The sequence below is a fragment of the Quercus suber genome, unplaced genomic scaffold (genome assembly GCF_002906115.3).
Source record: "Quercus suber isolate HL8 unplaced genomic scaffold, Cork oak 2.0 scaffold_714, whole genome shotgun sequence".
Classification (NCBI taxonomy): domain Eukaryota; kingdom Viridiplantae; phylum Streptophyta; class Magnoliopsida; order Fagales; family Fagaceae; genus Quercus; species Quercus suber.
The window spans coordinates 65,265-77,212 of record NW_027070155.1 but is presented as its reverse complement, the minus strand read 5'-3'; the positions used below and the strand labels follow the sequence as shown (position 1 = coordinate 77,212).

General features: G+C 32.7%; 1 long non-coding RNA gene and 1 other non-coding gene across 3 annotated transcripts; one reads left to right on the top strand and one right to left on the bottom strand.

Moving 5' to 3' along the window:
• Window positions 1-1,073: 1,073 nt before the first annotated feature.
• On the bottom strand, window positions 1,074-10,038 carry LOC112037253 (uncharacterized). 2 transcript variants are annotated; one of them, XR_010626219.1, is made up of 3 exons: window positions 9,384-10,038; window positions 8,860-9,001; window positions 1,074-1,605 (listed from the first exon to the last, which is right to left on the bottom strand). It is a non-coding gene; the product is annotated as an uncharacterized LOC112037253 (transcript). The 2 variants fall into 2 exon arrangements; XR_002885734.2 differs by lacking the exon at window positions 1,074-1,605 and adding an exon at window positions 8,411-8,697.
• LOC136064593 (uncharacterized) lies at window positions 4,668-6,510 on the top strand. The gene is made up of 3 exons (XR_010626220.1): window positions 4,668-6,186; window positions 6,275-6,341; window positions 6,436-6,510. It is a non-coding gene; the product is annotated as an uncharacterized LOC136064593 (long non-coding RNA).
• Window positions 10,039-11,948: the final 1,910 nt, after the last annotated feature.

Genomic DNA, 11,948 nt, shown 5'->3' with positions numbered 1-11,948 from the left:
TGCCATCACTTTGATCTCCTAAAATAGCTTCAATTGCACATACAAGTACATAATGTCCTCCTCAAAGGCTCAAACCCATCATAGGAGGTGCCCAAGAACTTACTAAACGCTTTGGATTTCTTCATCACCTACCTCAAGTGCATCTTTGGTCTACGTGGGTTCTCTACTACTTGCCTTTTTTTCTCCCCTCATAAAAAACAGGGAGTGTTGCTCGACCCACAATAGATCATCATTAAAATGCCCAACTAAACCAAATCTAAAGTAAAATATATATATATATATATATTAAAGCAAAGGCCTCATTTCATCTCTCATAATTCAATCAAACTCAGTATCCACGAAGCTGCCGTTCTCCTCTTCATATCACTCCTCATACTATTCCGACACCTCACCAACCTCTGCCAGTGCTTCCCCCCTTTCGCGGAGATCTAGCATCACTCTGGTCCTAGGAGGGGCCTCGACAACACCATCAACAATCCACTAGTAGCAAGATCTTCCTCCCATCGCGCAGTTGCAACAGCCATGTTGAGGCATCACTGGGAATGCAACTGACATTGACCACAACAAGGGATCCGAGGACCGAGGTGGAGGTGGCAGAGCGTCACCACTCACCAAGCTTGGATCTCCCCTCTTTCGTTCCAAAGCCAAAACTTGAGGCAAACTCAAATGATGTTCTGATTGTGTCTCAGTTATTTGATCAAAATAGTGATAGTTGGAATTTGCAAAAGCTTAGAGATTTGTTTGATGAGCATGATTTGGAGGCAATCCAAAAAGTCCTCATCCCTTCACACTCACAGGTTGATAATTGGATCTGGACAGCTACAAACTCAGGTGAGATCACGGTAAAACCTGCTTATTGGATTTGTTGTAGTGCAAACCCACCCCTAGCCAAGATTCTATTCGAGGTCTTCTTTGGAATACAAAGATTCATAATAGACTAAAAACGCATTTATGGAGGATAGCAGCAAATGTCCTCCCAACAAAAGACCTGCTAGGCAGATTTTTTGATATTGGAGACTCCATCTGTCCCCTATGTAAAGTGGAAGAAGAGAGCAGCCTCCACCTCTTTACAAACTGCCCTTTGGAGCGTGCTATCTTGTTTAGTAGTCTTTGGGGTCTTAGACTTGAGTGCTGGAACCTCAACTCTCCAGATCAATTTATTCAAACCCTCTTATCTCTTTCTAATGAGGTGGATTCAGAGCTGATTCTGTTTTGAGCTGTGGTTTGTGATGTCATATGGAAGGCCAGGAATCAAGCTCAATTTGAAGGCATGTCTCCTAATGTCTATAGCCTCATAGCACAAGAGATTCAAGGCCACACTATTCTGCACCCAAACATCATGTTATTCAAATGTATGGGCTTAACCTGTTAGACCTCAAATTAAGGTAGGCACTCCAACACTAGAAGGGGTGACAATTGGAATTATCACAATTTCCGTATATTTCGTAGACCCCTCCAGCAATGGTACCAGGCTACCAGCCTCTCAGGTTTGGAGTCCACCTCTTCTTTTCTCTGCACCCGAGAGGTAATTAACGCGTAATAAAGACCCTCTGGACTCCTCTAGCACAATATTTTGATCTGCCTTTATTCTAAAATATATATAACCTACAACATAATTTGCCATTTTTTAGCAACCTCTCTCTACACTCAAAATCAGACACAGATTTAGAGGGTGTTTGGTACACCATTTTAAATAATAATTTTCAGTTTTTAAATAACATTACATATATTTCTTCATTTTTTTTACCTATACGTATTTCTACATATATATTTTTAAATAACAAAACACATATTTTAAAGTGTATGTACCAAATACCTCCTTAGCTACTTAGGATTGGTATTGCACCATATGAAATAATAATAAATAGTTAAGATTGAAAGTTGTTTTTTTTTATAACTTTTAATTTCAACTATTTAGCAATTGCACATGATCTTAATCCTACTTACCTGTAACATCTTGACAAGAAGAAGTTAGAGAAATGTTTGTAAAAAAGACTAAGCACAATGGTGGATAACCTAATTTTAAATAGTAGAGCATGCAAAAATTTCTGTATATTTTAGCATAAGAACGTGCTTTTTCTATTTTAGATGCCTATTTTTTAAAATACTTTACATCAAATTATCTATTTTACACTATATTTCATTAAAATATCAATTTTTCTTGATTTTTAAAATTGTTTCCCTCTCTTCAAACACAATAACCACCATCCACTCTCATTTTTAATCCTTAAAATATGTATAAAAAAAAGAATAAATAATGAAATACAAAATGAATAATGTTAGCAAATTTATACATAGTTCCTGTATCAAACTTATAAATTTACAAAATTATATACAAACTGATATGAGTCATTTTTAGGCAAAATTGTGAAAATTTTATAACTTTTTATATTATACATGAATTGATGTGAAAACTCTTAAGCTCGACTAATGTTATATACACAAAATAAAAATTTACAATAATCTCAAAATAACCAAAAAATTTAAATAAAGATTTTTTTTTTTTTGAGTGAGTTGACATGCTAAATTAAAAATATGTGACATTTAAATTGAAAAACTTTTTTTTTCTGCCGTTTATCCTCAAAAAAACACATTATTTTTTATTTTATTTTCTGAATCCTAACTTGACTCTGAAAAAAAGAATTTTCCAGTTTTCTATTTTCTTTTTAATATAAAAAAGATAGAACTTTATTGTCAAGACAAAAAGTATTTTAAAAAATGAATAATATTAGGGACACATAAAATGATACAATTTTGTGCGACAAACTCACCACATGGCGAGTTATGAGTGGTAGAAGTGTGAGGTGAGTCTAGCTGTGCCATGTTATGTATCCCTATCATCACTAAAAAGTAAAACTGAAAAAGGAGAGAAAGCCATTGACATTTACAGATTTACACCATAATGTGGCGTTTGGTACAGGGTAATGTTTTAAGATTTCTAGGAATGTTTAAAGATTTTCATGTTTGGTTGCAAATCATGCTAGGAAATCAGATGTCACGAGAATCTGGATTCCCCCCTTAAACCCCTCTTAGTAAGAATGTAGATTCCCTTTAAAACAGGTGGGAATCCAGATTCCCAAGCTTAAAGAAAATTGTATTTTTTATAAATTAATAATTTTAACCCTTTTTTTTTAAATGACTTGGTAGTTCACATTCAAATTTAAGAATAGAATGGAAAAAATAAATAATTCATTTAAGATTCCTGGGAATAAACCAAACATAGAAATAACTACATTCCTAGGAATGTCACATTCTTAGAAATCTAGATGGCAGGAGTAATGTGGATTCCCTCGTACCAAACGTCACATAAACGTAACAATAGCCACTTAGCTGCCAAATTTTGTCTTGTACCTGTGTACTAAGTGGGGGTATGAGTATATGTATATCCACTCAACTGTCAGGCTATTGGGATCAGATTATCTTTGAAGGAGACGCCAAGGCTTGCTTTGAAGTTCGACCCCCTCTCTTCCTCTCATTGCCTCCCCAATTGGGCTATTAGCAATACTGTTAGGAGGCGTTTGGTTCGCCGTGATATTATATGCCATAATATTATGTTATTATGATATTACATTAATATAATCTTAATACAAAAATATGATATTATATTGTTTAGGAAGATGGTGTGATATATTTTATAATTTTAAATTGTAGTAATGTTCGAAAAAATAAAATATATAATTCTAAATTAATTAATGCATATGAAAAAAAAAAAAGAATAAGTATTTTTGAATTTTTTTTTTCACCCAAATACATAGGTGCAGGAGGCTTAGAAAAGGTTGGGAGATATATTAATGCTAATCAAAACTCTTTGGTATGGGACAAAATTTGGCAGGTGGCTATTGTCAATGGTTTTTTATTTTGTTTTTGTTTTCCAGTTCTTTACCCACCCTGAGGTCCACCCTTTTGTGGGAGGGAGGGAGTATAGTCTAAGACTATACAATAATCGTCCATAGGCTAGAGCCATTATTGTATAGTCTCGAATTATACTTGCGAGAATAGTCCTGAACTATACTCTTGAACAATTTTTTTTTTTTTTTTCAATACAAATTATGAAATCTTTATACGAAATCTCTGTCTAGTAGACAAAAAAGGTAATTAAAATAGGGTCATGTTTTTTAAAAATGTACATAACAATTTCACAACAAAATTAATTAACAAGTTTTTATTACTTCTAATCTATATATTTACTATTAACATTTTTTTTATTTATCATTCACAAAATAGTGTGAATAAAGGCATATAGTCCACGACTATACAATAATTATCCATAAACTATGGTTGTTATTTTATAGTCTCGAACCATACAATAATTTTCCATAGACTAGGGCTGCTAAAAACAAAATAAAATGGTGAAAAATAAATCTTCAACTATGAAAATTCAAAGGCATCAATGTATAGAAAATTAGCTCATTCTCTCTCATAAAAAAAGTATATTTTCATCATACCTATGAACCTTTTTCAAAAACTTCCACAATTGCTAAATTATTGTATGTTTGAATTGAGTTTTCCTAATTTGTTGAGTTACAATAGAAAGAAAGAAAGAAAAAGAAAAGGTTTTATTACCATATAAATTCTATGTAACTATTCTTTTACCTTTAAGATTCACTCCTTTTTCTTCTTCGCATCTTCTTTATCTCCCAAACCAGTGTCATCCACCTTCTTCTCTCTATATTCTATCGAAGAGCATTTGAGAAAGAGATTTCAAAATTTACTCTTCTTCGCATCTTTTTCACCAGAAGTGTGTTCCATTTTCTCTTCAACCCTAGAGTGACATTTCTTCACATGAAAACAAACAATAAGCTTTTGACTCATTAGAACAATAAAATTAAAAAATAAAACACTAACAGATTTCAAAATTTTTTCCAAATTCTCTTCGTACCATTCTTAAATTTTTTAAAAAATATGTTAATTTCTGTTAATATAATTTTTTATTAATTTTTTTAAAGAATAGTATGGAGAGAATAAGAAAAAGGTTAACATATATATATATATATATTGAAATTTGTTGTATTTTATTTTTTATTTTTATTATTTTAACGAGTTAAAAGTTTATTTATTTTTCATGTGAAGTAGCTGGTCTTTTTATGGTTAAGGAGAGTGGATTACACATGCGAAGAAGAGTGGGAGTCTATTTTATAGCTAATATTTTATTTATTTGATTGCAAGATGTACAAAGAGTCAAATGTGCTTGATACATTTTAAAATTGTAATTTTTAATTTGAATTATGAAATGAATATATTTCAAATAATAATGATATTAATATAATACTAGAATTAATTATTTACACTATTTTGTTAGTAATAAATAAAAAATTATGTTAATAGTAAGCATATAGATTAGAAGTAATAAAAAACACGATCCTATTTTAATTACCATATAAATTCTATGTAACTATTCTTTTACCCTTTGAGATTCATTAGCTTATCCTTTTTCTCCTTTGCATTTTCTTGATCTCCTGAACCAGTGTCATCCACCTTCTCCATCTTAGAAACATTAGTCACATGAACTTTTTCTAGATTATTCTCTTCAAACAAGAAAATTTTGGCATTTTTTTCTACATTTTCTGCTAAGCACTCAATACAAAAAGAAAAGAAAAAGTAGAATGAAAAAAATGTAGTAATAGGATGAAAAAAAAAAAAAAAAACAAGAAATAAAAAAAAAAATTATACCATGACTTTGACACTTGTCCCCATAGAAATTTTTTCAATTTCATCCTGCACTCAGGAAGGTCCAACCTATTTGAAAAAGAAAAAACAAAACTTAGTGAAAAGAAAAAAAAATGATGGAGAAAAATAAGAAGAAAAATAATATGATGATGATACCTTCTTTTTTATTTAAGATGTTTCGAGCTTCGGCCACTTTTTCTAGTCGAGTCATGATGAGAGAAGATTTTGAAAGTAGATTGATAGGAGAAAGGGAGCAAGGAAGTGAGAGGCTAAAGAGCCAAAGCTGATATGTTTGAGAATGTGAAAGACACAGAACATATGTTTTAGCCTCCACTAAAGTGACACATGTTCTGTGTCTTTCACGTCCTAAAACATATCAGCTCTGCCTCTATAGCCACCACTACAGTCATAACAACAGACCTTAACACTCTCCCACTCTCACTCTATTGCTTCCTCTCTCCTATCAGTCTACTTTCAAAATCTTCTCTCTCATTATGACCTGACTAGGAAGAGTGGCTGGTATCATCATGATATTCTTCTTCTTCATCATTTTTTTTTTTTTTTTTTTTTGCTTTTTACTGAGTTTTGTTTTTTCTTTTTGACATAGGTTGTGACTTTACTGAGTGCAGGATGAAATTGAAAAAATTTCTATGGGGACAAATATCAAAGTCATGGTATAATTATTTTTTTAATTTTTTTTCCTTTTTATTACTACATTTTTTTGTTTTTTTTTTCTTAAATGTATTGAGTTTTTTGTATTAAATGTAGAAAATAACGTCAAAAAGTTCTTGTTCAGAAAGAATAATATGGAAAAGGTTCATGTGACTGATGTTTCTAAGGTGGNAACTAAAAAATAAATAAATAAATAAAAACATATATAGCTCAAGGAAAATACTAACAAAAATAGCAATATGAAGAAGATAAGTACAAAATAACTATTCCCTATCTTGTTAGGAGGTTCGTAGTACCAGACAACCTTCCAAGATGTGTCATGGTGAATGAGAGAAAGTTAAGCTTTTAGCTATAAAACTAAAAAAATTAGTGTGTAATGAGAGGGAGAGCTTTCTGTTACTAAAATGGTGTGTAGGAGGGAGAGATAGAGAAATAAAATAGGAGAGAGTGTACAGGTTTTTGGATTTCAAAAATAAATTAAAAAAAAAAAAAGAACACAATTCAAACCTGAGACTTGAAATTCAAATGGTGAAAAGAAAGGACAAGAGATAGTAAAGGTGGTAAAAGTTGTATCGTGCAGTGCTGTCTAGTAATGTAGGTTATATTTAGTTTTTTATTTATTTATTTATTTTCAATTCTTCATTGAATTTTGTATACAGGCGGTGTTAGGATTTAATATTATGTTATTTGAATGGTTTAAAGATATATTTTTTCACTAAAAAAAAAAGTTTTTTTTTTTTTAATGTTCATGTCTTCAATTATATTTTGTTAATTTTCTCTTGATATAAAAGGTGAAAATACACTTAGAAATAATTTTTTTAAGCCCACATTATAGTTAGGCTTGTATGTATTACGAAAAAAAAACTAAAAACAAATACTATAAATCTTTAATTCAATCTACCCCATGTGTCATACAAAGAGAAATTTGCATCATTATATTGATAAGAGCTTAAATAAAAACAAAATCTTAATTCCTATCGATGGAAATGATATATTGATCGAATGCAAACATTGGATCACTAGATCACAAAATCAAACTTATATATTAAGTTTTGAGAGAGGTTTGGGATCAAAAATGTATTTTAGAAAAGATTTGGGGTTGACTTGGTATTTTAGGAAAGTTTTGAGGTCAAAAATATAATTTTAGGAAATTGGAGGGTTGAAATGGTATATTGAAAAATTGTAGGGTCAAATTGAGATTTTGGGAAAGGTTTGGGGTTGATTTGTAATTTAGGGAAGCTGTGTTTTTGGGTTGTGGACCCACGGATTGGGCTGAATGTTTGGAATTTAAGTTGAGGCTTTGCAAGTATTGGGCTAAAGCTTTGGGAAATCTAATGGTTCGAAGCGTTCATGCTTAACAAAGTTCGGACTGGGCCCATTTTGCACACACGGATTGGGCTTGATTTTGTTTGAGGGCTGGGCTAAAAGTTCAAAATGTGAGATTCAAATGGGCTGGTGTAGATTCAAGGGTGGGCTAAGTGATTGGATTGGTTTGAGAGAATTCCAAATTTGGGCTTTGGAGTGGATTGGGCCGAATGGATAGAGTGGGTCAGTCTCTAGAAACTCCCCTCATCTACTTACCTATCTTATCTTCTCTTATTTCAAATCCATCGGATTAAAGCATTTTTAAGCTCCTAAACCCAGCCAAGCCTCCATGGCTGAACCTAAGCTTTCTTCCCCCACCCCCCCCCCCCCACCCCACTCTCTCTCTCTCTGTCTCGCATTTTCTCTCTCTAGATCACCACCAGTGATGGCGGCGAAGCTAGTCGGAGGCACCACAAACGGTGGTGTCCGTTTCCATGGCCGAAAGTTCCTATTTTTATTATTGTTTGTTTGGTTCCTTTTGGGTTTTAAAAAAAAAGGGGATTTTGGGACTCTGATATGGTGTCTGTGACTTGGGTTTTGTGGTTAGCTTGAAATGGGTGTGATTTTGTTTCAAAATGGGTATTTTCTGATTTGTGGTTTGGAGATTGTTTCAAACGTGTTTGAAATCTGATGCGTGTATGTTGATGTTGCTATTTATGCGTTCTCTGTGAAAGAATATAGCTGTATGCATACAAATCTAAACATGTGGAACATAAACCCAGAAAATAGACAAAGCTCAAATCTACAGAATCTAGGCACATACAACATCATCTTATAAAATATGAGAATGGAAACAGATACTACCCATTTTTAGTCTCCTTCTCTGTTATTGCTTCCTCTCCCATTGTTTTGCCTTTCCCTTCTTCTTTGTTTTTTGATTCCATGCTGCGTGTTGTTGTTGGCCACCATTGTTTGTGCATATTGCTGCTGTTGTTGGTTGTGATTCTTGTGAAAAAGGTTAGATTTTTCTGTGTATCTGCTTTGGTGTAGTTGCTGTTGTTGGTTTCGGATGTATTAAAAAGGTTGGATTTTTTTAGTATTTTTTTATTTAATCTTATTCATAAGGAAAACAAAAGAACACTAATTTTGATTTAATTCCATCAAGAGACAGTCCAACAGAAATATAGTGCGTTAAGAGTAAAAAATAAACAAAACCTGTGCAGAAAACTCGAATGAGTTTCTTATTCTGAGCTGCTGTCTTCAGCACTTCCAGGACAACTCTGGAAAAGCCATGCACCAAAATTGTACAACCATCAAATATAAAATCTTGACTAAGCATGGCAATAATCCTGCGTGCCTGCAATATGAGACAACTAATTGAGCTAATATTATACTTTCTCAACTTTGTTATGTACACCATAAAACAATTCCCCATGTGTGACCTATTATTTGTGTAATGTTTATTCATCATCATCACTGCTATTATAAAGAAAACTTTAACAATCATCAAATTCAGCCTCTTTACAATTACATGTGCACCAATTTTATCTAATATCCTTGTCTATACACTGTTTATAATAAATTAAAGCAACCCAATTATGATAAAATATCAAACTTCATATGAACTTGACAACCTACAACTGTTCATGACTAAAAAGTTTCAATATTTTAGCCCCCACATAAAAATTCCGAAGGAAACAAACAGAGCATAAAGCTAAGAAAGAGAAACAGAATTTTACTTTGAGAGAATCGGAGGCCTTCTTGAGCTCGATTTCGAGCTCCGTCATAGTGGTAGCCTCACTAGCTCTAATCACGGCGGCCAAGGCGCGAATGGCAGCTACGGCCTCCGCGAGATCGGGCTGTTTCCGCCAGTTATTGAACTCGTTAATGACGCAGAAGCTTTCCCGGAAGCCGAGGGAGAAGCGAGGAGCTGGGTTTGGGGCGCCGGGGAGTCGTGGGGATGGTGGCCAACGACGGCCTGGCCTTGGGCGAGCCAGTCGCTGGTGATGACGGCGGTGTGGGCGGCTCTGGTCTGGTAGTAGGCGGAGATTTTGGGATTAGGGATAGGGTTGAAGGGATCGGCAGCGGCGGCCGTGAAGGAGGAGTAGGTTTGGGGAGGGGAAAGTGTTGATAGAGTATCGGGTTCTTTGAAGGATGAAGCGATGTCGTTTGGTGGGTCCTCTTGGTGTCGTTGGTCCAGAAACGAGGCTGATCTCCACCACATAATAATACACAATACTACGAGTGTATGTGTTTTATGAGAGAGAGAAAGAAAGAATAATGGAAAGAAATCAGTAAAAACCGAATTTGCCGGGGACTGTGTGTGTATATGAGGGAGAGATTCCGGTGGGTTTGATTATTAGTACATGAAGTTTTTTTTTTTTTAAATATTTTGATAGAACTTGACTTGGAGATTATATTAAGACCAAAATATATCACAATCATGAATTTGCACTCCCACTAGGCCACTACTACTATTACCAAAGAAACTATAATTTTTTTTTTTTACCACATTGCTAGGGCAAAAAGGTAAACTATGCTGTTTGGATACAAGTGTTTTGGGACAATGTTTTTTTATTTTTTATTTTTTATTTATACAACTTTGAGATTATATTAAGACCAAAATATATCATGGATTTGCACTCTAGTACTACTATTATTACAGTATTACCAAAGAAGCTATAATTGTTTTGCCATATTGCTAGGACAAAAAGGTAAATTATGCCGGATTTGGACTTCTCAAGTTTGGGGGGGAAAAAAATGTTAAGTAATTCAATAGTAGAAAAAAAAAAGATATTTGAATTATGTACTGGATGAGCTAAAAGATGTATCGGGAAACCTTTTTTGTATGTGTTATTTGATGTATATGATAAACTTTTCTTTCAAATTTGTATTAAGTTTTTGGCTATTCATGTGTAGTTAGTAAGTCAAACATACTAATAGAAAAGGATTAGCTTATCAACTGATTTTTTTTTTTTTTTTTTTTTTGGACTTAGAGTTTGCAACCATCAATTTCAAGACTTTAAAAGACCTAAACAAATAATCCGGCAATCACTCACAACTCACAACACAATGGCATGATGAAGCAACAAAATGAGAAAAACTCAAACAAATACTTTAATGACATTTTTTTTTTTTTTTTTTTTTTTGGACTTAGAGTTTGCAACCATCAATTTCAAGACTTTAAAAGACCTAAACAAATAATCCGGCAATCACTCACAACTCACAACACAATGGCATGATGAAGCAACAAAATGAGAAAAACTCAAACAAATACTTTAATGACAATTCACAACAATAATTTGGCTCGATGGCAATAGCAAGGTCAAAAATAATAAATTTTTTGGCGACAAGTCTGAATTTATAGATGGTCATAAAATTCAAGGTATATTTAACCCTATTTTTATTAAATAGATTTTTGAAACTAGATATGGGCTTTCAAGTCAAATTGGGCCAATCAACATGTTAGGTGTGAAAGTTTATAATTTGTTGTTCCATCTTGTCTTTTAACAATCCATTAAATAATTTGTTGTTCTAAGTGTCCAAGTTTGTTGGGTGTGCAATATTTTGTTATTTTAAAATTTAACAATATTGTATACCTTAATTACTCTTGACATACTAGTAGTGTCTCCTGCTGCCCAATTGTGTAGGATGATTTTGGGCCAACCCTAGAAGTCAATAACTATAAAAGAATAGTTACATAGAATTTATATGGTAATAAAACATCATTTTTTTCCGAGTGTAACTCAACAAATTAGAAAATAACTCAATTCAAACATACAATATTTTAGCAATAGTGGAAGTTTTTGAAAATGGTTCATAGGTGAAAATATACTTTTTTTATTAGAGTAAATGAGCTAATTTTCTATATGTTGATGCCTTAGAATTTTCATGGTTGAAGACTTATTTTTCACCATTCTATTTTTGTTTTTAGCAGCCCTATCCTATGGAAAATTATTGGATAGTCCAGGACTATAAAATAACAGCCATAATCTATGGAAAATTATTTTATAGTCTTGGATTATACTCCTTTATTTACACTCTTTTGTTAATGATAAATAAAAAAATTTATGTTAATAGTAAACATATAGATTAAAAGTAATAAAAACTTGCTAATTAATTTTGTTGTGAAATTATTGTGTACATTAAAAAAAAAAACATGACCCTATTTTAATTACCTTTTTTTGTCTTTACTGTCATTGCCAAAAATTTGAGAAAACCATACACTACACCATTTTTGTGTGAGCTGACCAGAGAACATCCTAGAGTGACATGTGGTCTGTCACCATTACCCTGCAAATATT